The sequence below is a fragment of the Enoplosus armatus genome, chromosome 3 (assembly GCF_043641665.1).
Source record: "Enoplosus armatus isolate fEnoArm2 chromosome 3, fEnoArm2.hap1, whole genome shotgun sequence".
NCBI lineage: Eukaryota > Metazoa > Chordata > Actinopteri > Centrarchiformes > Enoplosidae > Enoplosus > Enoplosus armatus.
The window spans coordinates 20,259,734-20,270,696 of NC_092182.1; positions in this window are offsets into that span (position 1 = coordinate 20,259,734).

Genomic DNA, 10,963 nt, shown 5'->3' on the forward strand with positions numbered 1-10,963 from the left:
GTGCATAAATAAAGTTTCACAAGAGTTCACACACACACATACCACAAACACTGGTTCAAAGGGGAACACTGGCAGCTGAGACACAGATAGGGTGGTTAAGTGTCTGCGTGTTGGAGCAAAGTGTCTCATGACACTGGCAGTGTGAGCTAGATGGAGTGTCTCTGGCAGATATTTACACTCGAGGAAAAGTTGAGCAAATATTCAGAAGCACTGATCGCTAACAGATGACAATCAGCCACAGGCTTATTTAATCCCAGGCTGCAGGTTGCCACAACTGCTTCACTGTCACTCCAATTCTGCAAAGTTTCCATCTCCATTAGAGAAATGAAACGTGTCAAAATGGTTTTGCACTGTTTGCATGTCGACAAAATCTTGCTTTTAACACTCGAACCACCAAACAGCATTTGAACTGTATGGCTTAGCAACTGTCAAGTTTTAGATTGATCTACGTGCTGAAATGGTGTATAAAGAGCTCTAATAAGAGTGATACTCTGCTGTATATAAGAATTTTAGAGGGTGTTTGTTTTGTTTGTCTTGTTTTAATGTCTCCCCAAAAACACCAGAACAAAATTGTGAGAAATTGATTTGATTGTGTGTTTATCTGCTCTATCTAATTTTCACCATGACACCAGAAAATGTCTAGAAATTGGAAGCAAGGTGTAAAACAGGACACCTTAAATATAGTTCTGGTCAACAATTTAACCACAGTTCATATTACCCTGCTTTTTAGCCTTTTAGGTCTTTTTTTTGTTTGTTTGTTTAATGGAATTTACTGGAGCTTCTCTCCTCAACCCTGTCAGCAGCCATTTCCAACAAAAAACAAGATACACAGTCGACAAAGTTAGCAACTAGCTGCTGAACATAGTTGAGCTTCTAGCAGCTAAATACCCAGATACCCAAGATAATGTAAATATTAAGTCACTCACATGCTTCAGGTAGCCAAACACGACTCCAAATGAATTCCAGTGTTGTGAGGGAAGTTTTCTCTGCTTACACTTTGTCTATTTGCATGTGTTTTCCTAAGTTGCAGTGTATTGAGCGTGGCCCGTAGTGTTCACTAGCATTGACATTGGTTCAATACGATTTTGCAAACTAGCTAGTAGTTACTAAGAACTTATAAAGAACGCAAACTTTGTCAAGGGTTCATGAATAGCTGGTGCAACTCAGTTCAGCTCCATTAGGACATCTTGATGTGTATTATGGCTTATTTACTGAAAACCTTATTTAAGTAACACCTCCAGAAACATACATATATATGCATATATATTACCTATACTTATACATGTACAGTATAGGTGGCCTCAGTGGGAATCAAAGCTCTAACCTTTGTTATATGTCCTGAAATGAGCAAACTGTCTACTGTGTCTACTATAGGACTAAATCTATAACGGCATGTAATGACAGTATGGAGAGGATGAGGAGGTGGAAACTCTACACTTTACTTGCTCTATCGCTATCTTTACTTCTTAAGAGTTGGATAATATCGTGGCATGTGACATACCTCTGGTTTTGCTTCTCGTATCATCTCAGTTGGAGGAGAGATAATAGATAGCAAAGTCCTCCTCTTGTACAAGAATGTGCTACCTAAAAAAAAAATGTGACCACTCGTCTTCTAAACTCTCCCTGCAGAGCCTCCCAGGTTGTTGTTCTTCCACATATTATCATCATATCTCAAGTTGCATTAAGCCCCTGTGAAATAGCTGAGATACATTATCATGTATGCAGCAATCTGTAACTGAATACAAGTGTTTCTTATTAGTCGAATGTTTAAATGAGCCTGTGCCTGGATTGAACATGTGTTTCAATTTATGCTATGTGAGGTTTTCTTGATTTATGCTGCTTTGTGCACACACTTTGCAATGTCATCGTCCCCCAAAATGGTAAAACACTTTCATGAAGTGCGTCCAAGCTGCAATTTAGAGAAAGCATTTCAGCAAAAGTAATTTAATTACAGAAAAATACTCTCTCTATTTTAGGGGGACTGTGAAAGTGAAAAAAATGTGTGTAAGAGATGAGTAGCATTGTGTTTTGCAAGCGATAAATAATTATTCCCATCTATTAACAGATAAATTATTCTTATTTTGAAACTCATTTAACAAGGGAATTAAGATTTGAGTGACCCAAACCCCGGTGAGGGTGAGGGGTCACGGCTGTGACAGATGTGGGCAGGAGTCACATCTGCTTGGTATAGCGTACAAAATGGAGCTAATGGGGTGAGAGGGTGAGGGTTTGAGGCTGGCAGATGTCAGCAGAGGCCACGCCTGTTATTGACATAGCTGCCATCTTAGGTCTTCTTTTCATCCGTCAGCCGGAATTGACCGAGGATCCCCACTGCTTTGTAATATGACCCAGATGATGGATCTCCTGCTACAGGGAATGTGCGGGCACACGCACGCGGACACATATAAAGGAAACACTTGAACAAACACACTCTCTCTTTGGACACACACATTAGGGCTCAGTTCTGTTGCTGCTGTCATCTGCCATTTGGATCCATATAAGTTGCCTTCCCAAATCTGCCCACGTATTATTTTACTCGACCTCAGCCGGCAGAAGAGATTTCGTCCCAGGCTGCAAATGGGATCCTGACATGCAAAAGTCATGTTGGATTAAATCCATAGGCCGAGCGGGATGTTGACACCAGCCACCCACTGCCGCTGATGATTTATGAGCGATGTAACACGTAATCATCACATTCTTTTAGCATCAACCTCCCAGGAAAGTAGATCATTATGTAATGTGTGCAGCACATTTTTAAATGTTAAAAATAGGCCGGTGCCTGGATTGAACATGTGTTTCAATTTATAGTACGTGAGGTTTTTTTGATTTATCCCACCTGGCACACAGACTTTCCAGTTTTACAGCAATGCTATTGTACCTTGTGTGGTAAATCAAGCACACCTCGAGTATTTCAAGTGACCCGGGTCAGCTACTATTGTGTCTCATATCCTCCCGTTTATAGCTGTACTCCACCGTCTGTGCATGAAAGAGGGAGAGGAGGGATGCAGCGGTGGCGGTCTCATGACTTGTCACATTCCACTGGAGGTCTCTGTAGGGGGCTTCTGGTCCCAGTATGGGAGATCAGAGAAAGACATGAGGAGGCCGGCCGAGGCGAGAGCTGATGCCGACCACAGATAGCACCTCTGGGGGCAACGGCAGCAGTTTCACTACCTACGATGGTGGTCTGTTGGGAAGCTTCAGGCAGTGAAAATCATCAGTGTTCATCGAGTTAATCAATATCAAAAACATTGAAGGGGTCACTCGACTCTGCGGTTCCCCTCAGCTCTACAGAGTGTTTTGGCCTCTTTCAGCTCATTGTTTTGGTTTTTACGCCTGCAACTTTACTGTTTTGTTTCACTCTCATCTAATCACACTGTGGCTTTCAGGGGGTCTCTTTTCACTCACTGGTTGATTAAAAAAGAATAACATGCAAACAAAAACAGCAACATACTGATAGGCCCATATTGCTCAAATATAGCATTTTATTTTCAGCGATAAGCTTATTCTTTTGTCAGATCAGATCCAGAACCATGGACAGCTTCAAGAGGGGAGGGAGTGACAAAGATATTGTCAGGAAAACCCGGCATTGCAAAGGGAGGGTGTTTCTATTTTGAAATCTTGTTTTTGTGACTGACATAAAAGAGAAACCTGCCTCACAAAGGTGTGTGATCAGGAAGGGCAGAAAAGTCTTCACTGCATGCTGATGGAGAGAGGGGATACTCAGCTTTACTACAGAGCAGAAGTGATGAAAGTCAAATTGTGGCTTTAATTATCTTGATATTGACACCCACAATTTTTCCAGCTCCAGTCCTGTTCCCACTGACACAATTCTTCTTCTTAATGAAGTTTGTCTGCAGCTTTCTACTCTCTATCAGCTACAACCAGCAGCAGTTACTCAGTTGACTGTTTGAGCGAGTCTGCAAAACAAAGCCTCTCCATCCTCTGGATTTTCGTCATACTCAGCAGGCGATAAGGAGCTGAGGAAAGCCTTGGCAAAGAGAAAAGAGGGAGTGTGTGTTTGGTTGTAAGCACCTCCGAATTGCAGATCCCCTTTTCTGATTGTAATCATCATTGCCTCCATTTTGCCCCACTCCAAGTCTGTAATTTGGTTTGAGATATTGATGCTGACAGATGTAGAGAGAGCAGATAAGGATGGAGAGATAAGCAGAGGCAAGGATGAGGACAGGCAGGTGAGACCAGAAAAGACATTATGTGCAGGCAAAAGCCCTGAATCTCTTCTCTCTAATTTCATACCTGCAGACAGGTGCTTGGCAAGGCAGAACCTGCACGTGAGAGGTGGAAGAGGCGGGCAGAGTGAGGATGGGAATGAGGAAGACCTTCAGAGGGGATCAAAGAAGGTCACGCTATTCCTCCCCTGCTTCCCCCCTCCCTCGCGCTCTCCCTCCTCCACTGATCTGGAAACAATAGATTTCATTCCTGCTTTTGCTCCTGAAGAGGGGAAGTGGTGTCGGATTACCAGGGTGGGGTCTGAGGATGTGATGTGGAACTAAGACCAAGATGCAGGACTCGTTTGGATCGTCACGACACTCAAAATCAAAAGTGAGCAATATCACGTCTGCAAACCAGCTGGTGAATTCTCTGTCAGTTATTATAAATAGTTCCTCACCTTCAACAAACACCACAGCTTCTCAATAAGATTCAACTCCAATGTCTCTCTTCTTTGCATAAAATTCAAGAAGGAAATCAGTTAATCCTTATATTCATTATCAACGGTTGTGTCCATTAAAAGATACAAGAAGAATATATGAAAGAAACTCTGCGCCATCTTCCACCTAAAAATGCAACCTGGATTGTTTTTAGCTGTGCTAGCAGCATGGCTCCATGGATGGCAGTGTTGGTCACCACTTTGGTCCAGATTGAAATATCTCAACATCTTTTTGATGGATTGCCCAGAAATGTTGTACAGATATTCATGCTCCCAAGAGGATGAATCCCACTGACTTTGGTGATCCTTTGACTTTTCCTTTAGCGCCACCAGCAGGTTGACATTCTTGAGTTTTAGTGAAATGGCTTAACAACTATTTGATGAATCGCCATGAGATTTGGTTCATACATTCATGTCCCCTTCAGAATGAGTTATAATAATTTTGGTGATCCTGTAACTTTTCATTTAGTGCCACCATCGCTTCAAATTTTCAGTGTGTCTAGTACTTCAGTTTATGACTAAATTATAATAATAACAAAACCGCAAAACTAATGCTAAACATTCTCATCAGCCTCAGCTGTACTTTGTGTTTAATGCTAATTAACAGCATGCTAACACACTAAACTAGGAAGGTGAACATGGTGAACATACCTGCTAAACATCAGCATGGTAATGTTGTCATTGTGAGCATGTTACTGTAGCATGCTGACGTTAGCATTTAGCTCAAAGCACCGCTGTGCCTAAGAGCCGCATGGCTGTGGAGTCTTTGTCTTCGTCTTATTCATTCGCTGTCCAATCCACTGCTCTAAAGCTTGTCTTCAAAAGCTGTCTGGATCTGCTAAGAACAACTTCCCCAAATATAAAAAACTTTTTTGTAACTTTCAAGATGTCCAGTAGATCTTTTATTTTCTGTTTTAAAGGTTTTTTGTGGAGTTTTAGGATAGAGGGTTTTGAAAAGCAAACTGTTTAGACTTCAACATTTATCCTGAAGTAACTTATTAATTAGCATTTGTCATTATTATGTGTTAGAGTTATAATTGTATCCCAAAGCTCCCACTTGCACTATACTTTACCTCTGTTTAGGATTGCCTGCAAGTTCATATGCAAATGTCTCTCTGTTTTGTCTTATTATTGTTGTTTTCTCCAACACAGTCTCTCAGTTATCAAGTCTGTATATACTGTGTAATGTTATACTTCACTATAACAATAGGCATCCTATTTCAAGGCTTTATGGTATTTAATTTATGCAGACGCCTCTGCACGGCCATAATTCCCATCTGCGGAGCCTTTATGGTGCTGTTGGACGGTGTATATTTATGACTACAGTCCCTTTATGATTTCTCTACTGTAAAGAAATAACAGCCTGGCAAGTAGAGGTGGAGCCCCCGGCCATTATTTACTGTGGTGTTGTACCTCGGAGACACGCAGCCGTGATACGGGACAGGAGGCATGCGGGAATTAAATTACACCCGAAATTTAGTGATCCTTCAAAAGAATGGGCTCCCTTGTTGGATAGGTTTACCTATGTTTCGGCAATGGAGTTCCCCATTTGGAAACGTCTGCAGGAGTAAATGGCAAAAACAGGTTGGAGGGAGCAAGTGAAAAATTCCAAATTAAGTGTCGAGGTGGTTTGCGGGTGCAGCGTGCGGTTGACATGTTGGCTCCTGTGTTTTGGGCTCAAGAAGACCCTCCTGTAGGTTTGGTTAAAGAGCGAACGACTGCTGTCTAATTACCTGTTGAGATGTGGTTTGGATTGAAGCAGCTCTTGTGACAGTATGTCTTTCTTTTTGATGAGGAAATTATAGTCTGCAGTCGGGCTCATATTCTCTTGATTTGCATCTTGAGGTCTTCACCTGCTCCCAGTGCTTCTCTGTAGCTTTGAATTATGCAGTCGAAGAAATTCCCCCTCATCAGAAGTGGGTTTATTTTCTCTGCTGCCTGGAGGAGGTGGAGGTTTTTTGAACTTCAAATTCACACATGAGAAATATTTTGATTGTGTTTGATAATAACACCCTGCAATATAAAATGGATCACAAAAGCAGACTCGGCACCTCCTGACTGCAAAGATAATCATGTTTTATCATCTGCAGTGTGTTTCCAGAGCTGAGTTATAGTGATGTTTTGCACAGGAGAGCGCTGAGGAGTAAACCAGTGACATGAGATCAAACAGCATGTACGTCTGTGTGTGTGTGTGTGTGTGTGTGTGTGTGTGTGTGTGGAGGCAAAGAGGGCAGATAAAGGGCAGGGAGGATTATCGGGCTGCCCTTGATAACACACAGGTGGCTGATCTTGGGGCTTAGGGTCTGACGCTGTCCCTCAATCCACCACTTCCTACTCTGTACACACACACACACACACACACACACATACACACACACACACAAACACAATTTCTGTCCAGGGAGTTGCAATACCATGGCAGAGCTCAGGTTGCTGTCGGGGTGGGCAGCTCTGGGTTGTGGTGAGTTAGGAACATAGGATGAAATAGATAGTCAATGTAATAATCTGCCAGTTCGTGCAGAGGTGAGGGATTATTGATGGAGGCTTTGTTGTTTGAGGGGTATGTCTGGGTGCCTCAGGATTCTTGTTTGATTTACAGTTTAACGGCCTGTCGCTGGAGAAATGAATAACGCCATTACAGAAGAAAAAGTGGGTGGAGACAAAAAAGAATTTTATAGCACAAACAAAATAAGCAATCACTCTCCCCACCTCTCTGCAGCACATTCTTAAGTGACGACAATTCATCTTCAATTTCACACCAGAGTTTTCCCGTGTAAGACCCCCATAAAGTGCTCGAGTGAATTAAAACTCTCCGTGGTTGCTGTTGGTGTTAGCGGTGGGGGCTGGAGAGAGAAAAGGGTTGACATTTATGGATGAGGTTCTCCACCATCTCTACTATCAGGTTTTAAGAGTTGTTACAAGCGGGGAGCCCCTCTGCGTGCAGCGTTAAGGGCCGAGCGTGGGGATGGAGCTGACAGGATCTGGGGTGGCTGCACTGTATTCACGGAGGCTTTGTAAACTGCGGCTGTGATGTGCACATCCATCACAGCCTGGCGGCATGCTGGGTTTCAGGATGGAGGTGCATTCGTTATACTGACGGGGGGGGGGGGGGGGGCAGGAAGAGGAGGGGGGAGGTCAGGATTAGGGGAGTGGAGAGCGGGCTGGGGTCAAGATTAGGGTGTTGGACGATATAGACGAGGTGGGGCCGGGGGGTGGTACAAGATAAGGAGATTTTTGTGGGGTTTTAGGGGGATAAGGCTCCATGGTAGCAGTCTAGCCGCTGAAGAAATCTCACTTGTTCAAGTCTTTGCTTTATTACAAGGGGATTTTGGGAACAAGGGTTTCTGTGGATGATGCAGGAGGCCACATTTTGGGAATTTCATTAACAAAACAACATAAAGGGGGAGACTCAACACTTCAGGACGTTTAAGTAGACCATCATTCCAAACATTGCTTCAAAGGTTAAATGCCATTTAGCTGCATAATTTTGGGTTGTGTTCCTCTTGGTTGGTTTTAACTTGTGAGTTGTGATCAGTATGTTGTCCTTATTTTTGAGACTGCTGCTTGATATTTATTCAACTATTTCTGGAAGATGCACCTGCATGTTGGGGACAGATGATTCAGCCCCTTTGCAGCTCTGTTGTCGTTGACGTTGACGTCTCTCAGAAAACTCACATAAAAAGTGTTGATCGCCAAGCCTCTTCTATAGCTGACGGGTACTACTAAATTTATGTAACTTGTAATTTGCAGCAGTGTAGAGTCTCTTTGTAGTTAAAGGATAAGGCTGGTGATATTTTATATTTTTCTTAGTGTCAACAAATCCCATGTAAAAAGACCAAAATCAGCAATTTAATAATGCATCTTTCAATACTTTCTCAGGCTGTCTGTGGTCTTTTTGTTCCCACTGAAGACATACATTGTTAAGAAATGGCTCACAAATATATTCTTTGATTTTTAAAAAAGGCTCAACAGTTTACTAAAACAGATGGGACCTATAGTTTTTAGCCGACATTGCTCAAACAGGAGTAAATCGTGAATTTGTCGGCAACTATTTTCAGCCGTGGATTTGGTTCTCCAGTGAGTATTTTTAGCAGCAGGACAGTATAAGTGGGATCAACTTGAAATAAACAAACTACAGTGCCCATGTTCACATGTCACCCAATGCAGTGGTGTGGCTCAGTGATGTGTTTGTAATAGTTTTTGGACAACAATGGAGGTCTATGGCACAGAGGAATAAGCTACATTAAGCTTTGGTTAGACAGGCAAAAAGTGTTAGTAGGATCAATCATTGTGGTCTTGCTGATAATAAACAAATATACAAGTACACCAGACTTGAGAAACATTTAATTCCTTGAATAACAAAATGACCACTGTCCTAAATTAAGTTACACATTTTTGTAATACCTTTCTGTAGAAGGCAGAAATGTAAGAAATCAATACAACTCAATGACAATATTAGAAAAACACAAACACAGACTCCAGTCCCATTTGCTACTGCCTCTCTCCCTGTTAACAGCTGTACACCACCACCTCAAATCGCCCCCATAATTTATCACCCCTGTTTGAACAATGTGCTCGGTGGGTTATGTTATGTTATGTTAATACTTTTAATGTCATTTTAGTGAGCACCACAAACAAAATCTCTAAGATGGAAAATCTCAAAACTTAAACCAGAACTGTCTGCATGACTATTTATGAAAAAAGGTATGTTTCTAGTAATTTAGGTGACCAAACCCTTTAAACACAGAAAAACACACAAGTCTGACTTTTCATGTATAGACAACAATGGAAAAATGATTGTTTTGTGTTGCTGCTTCCCTCCCCACCCTGTAATCTGGGCTAACCAGGGTGTCTGGTGTTGAGGGGGTGGGTTAGGGGGGTGGACAGGGAGGAGTGATGCTGACAAGGAACATCAAAGCGAGGGGGGGGGGGGGGGGTGGAGAGAGGGGACACAGAGATTAGGCTGATGGAGGAGAATGAGAGAAAGTATAGGTCAGGAACAGGGCTGCGTGGAAAGCATGACAAGAAAACAACAGGTCTGAGCTAATTATCTAGTTTCTAGACCTTATCAGACTCCAGCATGTAGACATTACTGTCTACACGGTGGGAATCTTCAGCGTGAACACAAGGCATTGCTGCATTTGGGATAAATACAGATAAAATCCCTGCCAAACACAATACTGAAACTTAACAGTGATCCAGGTTGATATGGAGAGCATAGAGGCCTTTATACTCCTCTGGAGGATTTCTTTATCACAAATTCCATCTGAGAGCCGGTGGGCAGTCCAGAGTGTCAGTCACAGAGACAGTCAGGCTTTTCTCCGGCAGCCAAACCCTCCAATCACACATAATGATTTCCATTTGCTAGCTGCAGGCGGAGGGAGTTTTTTTTTTCTATCTCAACACAAATCACTTCGAAAGACTGAACCCGAAATAACTTAAGCCCTCAATTCAAAGATAACTGGTCTCAAATCTTCTTCTTCTTTTGGGTCTAAACCAATAAACAAGATGTTTGTAGCCGAGTTACATCCCAGAAATATAATAATATACAGCTGACAGAAGATTCTTCACCACAAATAGAATTAGGAAATACACGCAGCCTTTTAATTTCTGCAGCCACTAATGAAAGATCAGAGAGGAGGAGGAGAAGAGAAGGAAGAGGAGAGGATGGGTGGAGGAGGATGAGGGGAAGGAGAGGAGGAGGAGGAGGAGAGAAAGAGAAAAGGGAATAAAGAAAGGGAGAGCAGAGAAGAGGAGGAAGAAGGGAAAGGAGAGGAGAAGAGGAGGGGGAGAGGAGGAGGAAGAGGAAGAAAGGAAAAGAGAGAAGAGGAGGAGGAAGATGAGATGAAAGGAGAGGAGGAGAAAGAAAAAAAAGGAAAGGAAAAGTAAGGAGAGGAGAGAAGAGGAAGAGAAAAGGAAGACAGACAAGGAGAGGAGGAGGGGGAAGAAAAGAAGACAACAGAGAAGAGGAGATGAGATGAGAGGAGAAAGAAAAGAAGCGGGTGAGGAAGGGGAAGAGAGGAAAGGAAAGGAAGTGGAGGAGGTGAGGAGTTCTGGGTGTAAATCACATTGAGATCTTTCTGTTTCACACCCCACTGCAGCTGAGACCAAACGTCCACAGCCGAACATCTGTTGTGTTTGGCCATGGAAGCCTTTCCACCGCTCCCCTCCTCTCAAATCATTTGACTCTCCCTCCCACGAAAAGCTTGATCCATCTCTTGCATATACTAGATCCTTGACCTGGGAGGAGGATGAAGAAGAGGAGGAAGAGGAGGCCTGGGGGGGGGCTGAACACTA